Source organism: Lynx canadensis, chromosome D4, assembly GCF_007474595.2.
Source record: "Lynx canadensis isolate LIC74 chromosome D4, mLynCan4.pri.v2, whole genome shotgun sequence".
In the NCBI taxonomy this organism is placed as follows: Eukaryota; Metazoa; Chordata; class Mammalia; order Carnivora; family Felidae; genus Lynx; species Lynx canadensis.
In genome coordinates, this window is record NC_044315.2 from 43687989 (window position 1) to 43696165 (window position 8177).

The window sequence follows — 8177 nt, forward strand, 5'->3', positions numbered from 1 at the left end:
CTCTCCTTAAAGAATCTCCCTTTCGCAAGGTGGTTTAATGTTCTTTGTCTGCTTTGCGTCTCTCTACTGAGGTATCCTCTCCCAACACACCCCAATCCTGACAAGCCTGTGCTCTCACCAAAAAAGTCAAATGCACTTTATAGATGAATTCAAACCAAAATGCTAAAGACAAGTTTATTAGGTCCCCATCCCTAGGGGCATCTACAAATTAATAAAAATCTTTCTACTTTTTAAACAATTTGCAAAATACATTCTCACGGGAGTAGGAAGGATATGCTATTCCCATTCTGTGTTCTGACTCAAAGTCACTTGTCCAAGCTTATCAGGTGTGGAAGTGATGGAGTTTGGGTCTCAGATCCTGTCTGCGACCTTCAAAGTCAAATTTCTTTCAGCTATGTCATGCTGTCTCTGAAGAAGAAATGTCTGAAAGTCCCCAGTAAATGTCTGTTGAATGAACATTAAAATAAAGAGCAAGATGGGGAATCTGGGTGGCTCAGTCAGTCAAGTGTCCACCTCTTGACTGCAGCTCATGTCATGATCTCACAGTCATGAGATCAAGCCCCACATCGGGCTCTGCACTGGGGGTGGAGCCTGCTTAAGATTCTCTGTCCCTCTCCCTCTGCCCCGTCCCCACACTCTCTGTCTAAAAAATAAAAAATAATAAAAATTAAAAAAATAAAGAGCAAGAGGGAATGAACTAGTGACTAAGAAAAACAAACAAAGGCGAAGGCCATTTCCTTAGGAGACCAGAAAGGAACTGTTCTTGGTAGATAGGGAAGAAGGTTATGTTATGCCCAGAATTCATGATCCCCAAAGACCACCAGGGAGCCGAGTCCGATGCAAAAGCAAAGAGCCTTTATTCCAGCTAGCTTGAGCTCAATCCCCTACCTACGCCGACGCAGCTGTGAGATGCCGGAGGGAGAGAGCGAGTTTCAAAAGCACAAAGGTTTTATTGGGGTCTAGGGGCAGTTGGTGAGGTAATGGCTGTGGCCTCAGCCGATTGGCTGGGGAAGGGTCATGGCCTCGGCCGATTGGCTGGGGAAGGGTCGTGGCCTCGGCCGATTGGCTGGGGAAGGGTCGGAGTCCCGTTACGCAGGTCGCCGGGCGTGTTTTGATCGGGAAGTTTGAACAGGTGAACGGGAGGTTCCTCAAGGGGAGGAGGCGTGGTCTGAGGTTCCTGCGATTTTCCTGGAAAGGGGGCATGTCGGGGACATAGTCACTCAAGGTGGAGGACACAGAACAAGATGGAGTCGGCCGGCGTAGGTCCGCCCTTTCAGTTACAGGAAATTAAGAAAGCCTGCCCCAAACACACATGCACATACACACACACGCCATCTCCCATACACTACCTATGTGTCAGTCCCCAGGCTTGATCAGTTACCAAAGGACATTGGGCCTGTGGTAACCATGTTTATTTCTTTTTTGCTTTTTCTCAGGAATTAAGAATTATGATCAGGTCATTTTAATTTGGGGCCACAAAGCCCAAATGATAACCACAGAATTTTGCAGCAGGAAGAAACCCTACTGACTATCTAACCAGTGGGTCTGTCTGTGCTTCTGTGTGCATGAAAATGGGCTGGGGCACAGATCCTCAGTGAAGTGCCTTCTCCTCAGGTGAAGCAATTGTGTCGGAGGCAAAAGCTGTGGTCAGCCACCCTTAGGAACCTGTCATTGTGGCCTGGCTTCATTTTTGTGAAGATGCCTGAGCCTTCCACTTCTGGGGGTCCTCCTATTGGTCAAGAGCAAGGAGGAAGTAGGGGCAGGAGAGGAGTGATCTGTTTTGGGGTTTTGTTTAACTATGTTAATTTTGGAAAGATGACTGAACCAAACATTTCAGGAGTGACTTGGCTGTTATGTTCCCTGTCATTCTACATCCTAGCTCTGGAACGTGATTTGGCAAACATTCTTTTTCCTAGCTTCTGACAGAGCCAAAATTAACGGTCCTTAATGACTCAACAAACAACTGAGAAAGTTAGGGGAAACATGACTTTACGAACCACTGCCAGTGCCATTTCCGGAATTGCCCTGCTCTCTGAGCTACAGAACGAAACCTCCAAGGTCAGGTTCAATTTGCGTCAACCCAGGATGAGTCATTCCTTTTATCCCAGCCAATTAATTCAAGTTCTACATTCGATTTAGTATTTTATTACAGAAAAAAATCCAAAAGGCTTCAGTAAGTGAAGACAAAGGGGTATATCATGATCTCCGAAGTTCAGCAGATATGCAGAAGCACACTGCTGTAAATGCTGTGAAATTCATCCAGATTTCAGAGTTGATCTTCTAAAATTTAAGACCATACTGGGATTGAGTAATCCTGACGTCATTTTAACAGATCTGTAAAAACAAATAAAGCAAAATCAATCTGTCTTAGATAATCTTCAAATGTTAGAATACTGAAATGAAAAAAAAATAGGCATGTAACAAAGTTATGCTTGTGAGAATGGCATCTACGATAACAATGTCGCTCTTCCAAGGCTATAAAAATTTTCACGTTTGGCTTTAGCAAACTAAAACCACTCTAGTCTGCTGTTCCAGAAGAAAGGGAAAATCATTCTTCTGAAACTGAGAAATAGATCAGCTAGCCACTATACCTCCCCTCCACCATTTACTCTGATTAAATATAACTAACAGCACAGTAATGGAATATGGACTCAGAGACACGTCTTCCCCCCCTCCCCCTTTCCACACAAAGGGGCTTTGGGCTGGTTTTACAGGTTGAAAGATGTAATCTTAAAAGTGCAAATAATTAAATGCATATGTACCAAGGTAATATACAGCTGAATTAAATTGAATGTCATACATGTAATACATGCTGGTGTTTTATTCCTCTTCCCACTCCACTCTTGCAAATTTTCTGCTTCTTAAACCATCCTCTCAGAGTTGAGAGGACACCATATAGCACTTAGTTAGATTAAAGTTTTAGATAAGAAGGAGAGGTATGGGGGGGGGGGGTGCCTGGATGGCTCAGTCGGTTAAGTGTCCAACTCTTAGTTTCAGCTCTTCATGATCTCACATTCGTGAGATTAAGCCCTGTGTCAGCCTCTGTGCTCACAGCGTGGACTGGCTTGGGATTCTCTCTCTCCCCCTCTCTCTGTCCCTACCCTGTTCTGTCTTGCTCTCAAAATAAATAAATAAACTTTTTTTTAAAGGAGAGTTATTGGGAGGGAGAATGTGTTGGAAATAACAATTTCCTTTTTTGAAATATTTTATTTTTGATCAATAAAGACTATGATCTTACTGCAAAATAAAATTGTGTTTAATTATAAAAATAATATATGAAAATGTAATCTATGCCTATTGAAGAAAAAAATTAAATGTAAACATGAATAAAATAATAATCACCCATGACTCTATATCACCTAGTGATAAACACTGTTGATATTTTAGATTATAGCATTTCCATATTTTTTCTACGTAAGTGTATCTATCTAATCTTATACTTTCATAAAACTAGGTTTATGTTATGACTACTATTTGGTAGCTTTTTCACTAAATATATCCTGAACATTAAATATTCAACAGTTGTGTGTCCAGGTTGGCTGTTTACCCAGTGGCCCACATGACTCCAGTCTGAGTAATGTGACTCTTTAGTTGAATAAGTCTCTTTGGAGACAAAAGACTTATAAACACTGAGGCAGAGAATACAGAACCCAGGTTAAATTTATTTTTTTTTAATTTCTTTTAATGTTTATTTATTTTTGAGAGAGAGAGAGCACTAGCGAGGGAGGGGCAGAGACAGAAAGGGAGACACAGAATCTGAAACAGGCCCCAGGCTCTGAGCTGTTAGCACAGAGCCCGACGTGGGGCTCGAACTCAGGAATGGTGAGATCATGACCTGAGCCAAAGTGGTACGCTCAGTCGACTGAGCCACTCAGGTGCCCCAAACCCAGTTTGGATTTGGAGGACAGAAATGTTATAGCCTTTTTTAGATTCAAACTAAAGCAGTGCTAACCAAGGCCCAAGGACTTCAGTCTATAGTTCTAAAGCTCTTTTTTAAACATTATCTTCCTAAAAATGTATGTACAAAAGAATTCCATTTGAACAGAATGTGTGTTTAAATAACCAAAGCAAACCAATTTTTTATTTGCATGTGAACTTGTAGTTAACACAGTGATCTTCATACTTTCATAAAGAAATATCATTGCTCCCAGTGTCTTTATCTAGAAGATAAGGAAACAGATACAGTATTTAAAACCCCCAAGGTTGTCATTAGGATGAATAAAAATAATTCATGGTCAACTGTTTTTGAAAAATACAAACAATATAGCAATTCTGGAGGGGAAAAAAAAAGAAACATCATAGCTATCCCTAAGTTGAAATAAAAGGAGGAAGGAAAACTTCTCATATAACTATAAAATATCTATTTATTGAAAGCTTATTAAAGCACGGGAATTTTATTTTTTTAAGTTTTATTTATCTACTTTTAATGTTTATTTTCAGAGAGAGAGAGCATGAGCAGGGGAGGGGCAGAGAGAGAGGGAGACGGAGAATCCCAAGCAGACTCCGTGCTGTGAGGTCAAAGTCCGATGTGAAGCTCAAACCCCATGAGCCATGAGGTCATGACCTGAACCAAAATCAAGAGTCAGACACTTAAGCGACTGAGCCACCCAGGTGCCCTAAACTATGGGAATTTTAGAAGGAAATATACAAAAATATTAATTATAGTTATCATTGGGTAGGAGGATTACAGTTCATTTTTTTCATATTGTTTATCTCTATTCTTTAAAATGCACTATATCACAATAAATAAATAAAATATAACACTTGTGATAGAATAAAAAGGTTTTTTTTGTTTTTTTAAGTTTTAAAAAAATGTTTTTTAATGTTTATTTATTTTTGAAAGATACAGAGCGTGAGTGGGGGAGGGGCAGAGAGAGAGGGAAATAGAATCTGAAGCAGGCTTCAGGCTCTGAGCTGTCAGCACAGAGCCCGACGCGGGGCTTGAGCTCATGAAACGTGAGATCATGGCCTGAGCCAAAGTCGGACACTTAACCAACTAAGCCACCCAGGTGCCCCAAGGCTTTTTTTAATGATGATTTTTAAATTTTATTTATTTTGAGAGAGAGAGAGTGAGGGGGGATGCAGAAAGAGGAAGAGAGAGAGAGAGAGAGAATGAGAGAGAGGATCCTGCACTGTGAGCCCAGAGCCTGAGGCAGGGCTTCATCTCATGAACGCTGAGATCATGCCCTGAGCCGAAATCAAGAGTCAGATACTTAACAACTGAGCCACCCAGGTGCCCCTTAATGAAGATTTGTATTAGATCATACTTAATGCTCAAAAGCTAAACAACTAGCCACAGGAGTCCTTGATGATTGCTAAATTCTAGCTAGCAACTTGATTACAGAAAGCCAGTAACTGGACACAGCTTACCTGTTCTAAAAAACCCAACTGAACTTTACACATGTACTGGAGCCAGGAATTCCTATAGCTGCTTAGAGATGGCCATTTAGGAAGTCTCAAAATTGCAAATCTATTTCATGAACCAAGACATACTCTATCAAACATTCTGAAAAAGTTGGGTGTGGGAGCATACACTGAGCAGGGGCAGCAACAGTATCACAGGACCCATTCCTAGACCCCTTTTGGGCCTCTGCACCTGCTTTCTCCAAGCAACACACATCCCCAACCAGCTGGCACCAATGTCTGGAACTGATTGGTGGTGGTACATCCCCAAAGGTACAAGGTTTCACTTCCAGGATGGGGTCTTCTAACCAATCACTTCCTTAAGAATTTTCCTTAAGTCTCCCCTCCAGGGGACATCTAAGATATGGCTTCTTCCCTTCGTGTATTCATAAGAACTTCAAGGATCCGTGGGCAGAAGCCATACATAGCCCACCATGTTCTGGACAGCTGTCCAACAGGTGAGTGCATATGTGGGTCATAATTCATAACCAGTTACTTTGTTTATTTATAGGTAATTCTCGCTAGGGCATTCTGTAACTGAAGTCAATTTTAACATATCCGTGTTAAATAAATGATCTAGCCGTCTAGTTGTAGCACAATTTCCCATGAAAGATAAAAATCAAGAACTGGAGAGCACTTCCCAGAAAAAGAGTAGGAGCGATTTTATCACATTTATTCTGTCTCTTTTATACTCAAACATATACACAGCTTGATACCTATACCCCAAACTACCAAGGAATCTCAGTTTGTGGCGCATTTTTTTTTTCTTGGTCAGAGATGTGTGCTAAGACATACACAATCTGCTTCAAAATCACAAAGTATGCCATCTTGAGAGACGTACCAAATAACTGGCAATGACAACTTGGGTAAGTGGTTAGGGATTGAAAACACTCCCACTTTTCATATTACATATTTCTTGAAACATATGAAAATGTTTAATGAGCCTGTATTTCTACTTTTGTAAGCATAACAAAATTTCAAAACAAAAAGCATCATAACGTGAGCGACTTGAAGCTTTCCCACAATGATCGGGTACAGGGGAAGGATGTCCCTTCTCACCATTCCCTTTTAACATTGTACTGAAAATCCTAACTAATACAGTAAGACAAGAAAAGGCAATAAAAGGTACAGTTTGGAAAGGAAGGAATGAACGGTTTTTGTTCACAGATGACATGATAGTCCATGTAGAAAAGCCAAAAGAATTGAAAAAAGCATTCCTGGAATAAGTGATCATAGCAATGATTATTGCAGAATACGAGGTTAATTAATACACAGAAAGCAGCATGGGTAACTCATATTTCCATCATTAGAGTCACAAAAACTTTCTTTTGAAGTCTGGCCCACCTTTGAGAATCCATAATACGATCGTCAAACAGCTGTGGAGTCCCTGAGAAGACTTGGCAACTCCTCACCAATCCTCTGAATACATAGGAAATTAGACATATAAATCTTGGGAAAAGTGGAAACCCCCCAGGCTTCCTTTTGCTGTGACTCCTCTTGGGTCTGCAGGCACTATCTCCCGCCACCCCCCCCCCCATGAGAATGAACAGTTTCCTTTCAGGTCCTTGCCCATACCCCCCCAGCAACCACCACCACCATCACCCATAGCCCTCATCCTCCACTTCTTGTTTGTAATTGATTTCCCAGGCCTCTCATAAAATGGCTAATGGCCATAGGAGTCTAATCTAGTATTGCCTGTTGGCAACCACAGGCCTCATGCTTAGTCAAAGATGTGTGTTAAAACTAAACTGTTACATAGAGTTCTCAAAACGTGTGGACAGAGCATGTTGGAGATGAGGTGAGGAACTTCTGTGCTCTTGGGTATGCAAATCATTTAACACAGTGCATATTGCCCAGGGGGGCCAAGAACACAGTCTTCCATGATGCCCAAAAGAACAATACATTGTATTCAAGGAGGCCCCAACTTGCAACCAGTGCAATAAATGGGGAATTCACGACCCCTACGCTTGAAGAGTCCCAAATACAGTTAATGTCTGAAGATTCTGACTGTTGTAAAGAGGCGAGGTATTATTGTTCCTGTGGTTCCTTGTGATTTCTTCACCAAATCAAGTCCTGCTGCTCAAGCTCTCACTTGCCTCTGGCCTTTCTAGCTTTGGCACTCTCCTGTTCTCCAGCCACACTTCCTATCTCTAGGGATATAAGAGCAGGAGGTAAGCATTATAATGCTCAGGTCGGCTGCCCATGAGGGTTGCTTCCACAAGACTGCTTATTGAAGTTGCTCAAAATCCCCTCTACTATCCTTACAATGTAGCCCTTCTTCTTTTTTGTTTTTGATTTTCTTAAATGTTTATTTATTTTTGAGAGACAGAGAGACAGAATCCGAGTGGGGGAGGGGGCAGAGAGAGAAGGAGACACAGAATTTGAAGAAGGCTCCAGGCTCTGAGCTGTCAGTGCAGATCTGACATGGGGCTCAAACCCACGAACTGTGAGAACATGACCTGAGCTGAAGTCAGACGCTCAACTGACTCAACCACCCAGGCGCCCCCACCCTGCCTTTTTAAAATTTTTTAATGTTTATTTATTGTACCCCTTCTTCTATGCATCCCTTCAGGGCCAACTACTCCCAGAACATTGGCCCCCTAAACGTTCTTGCTTTCTTTCCTGGCCAAGCGCACTTTAGGAAGCAAGCCCTAATTGTTCTGACAAAACATTCTGTCCATTCAGAAGGAACTCCCAACGGAGTCCTTGGAACTCATGTCAAAGGCCTGCCAGATTGCTGCCAGCCAGTTCCAGGAAGAGCCTAGAAGTAAGAG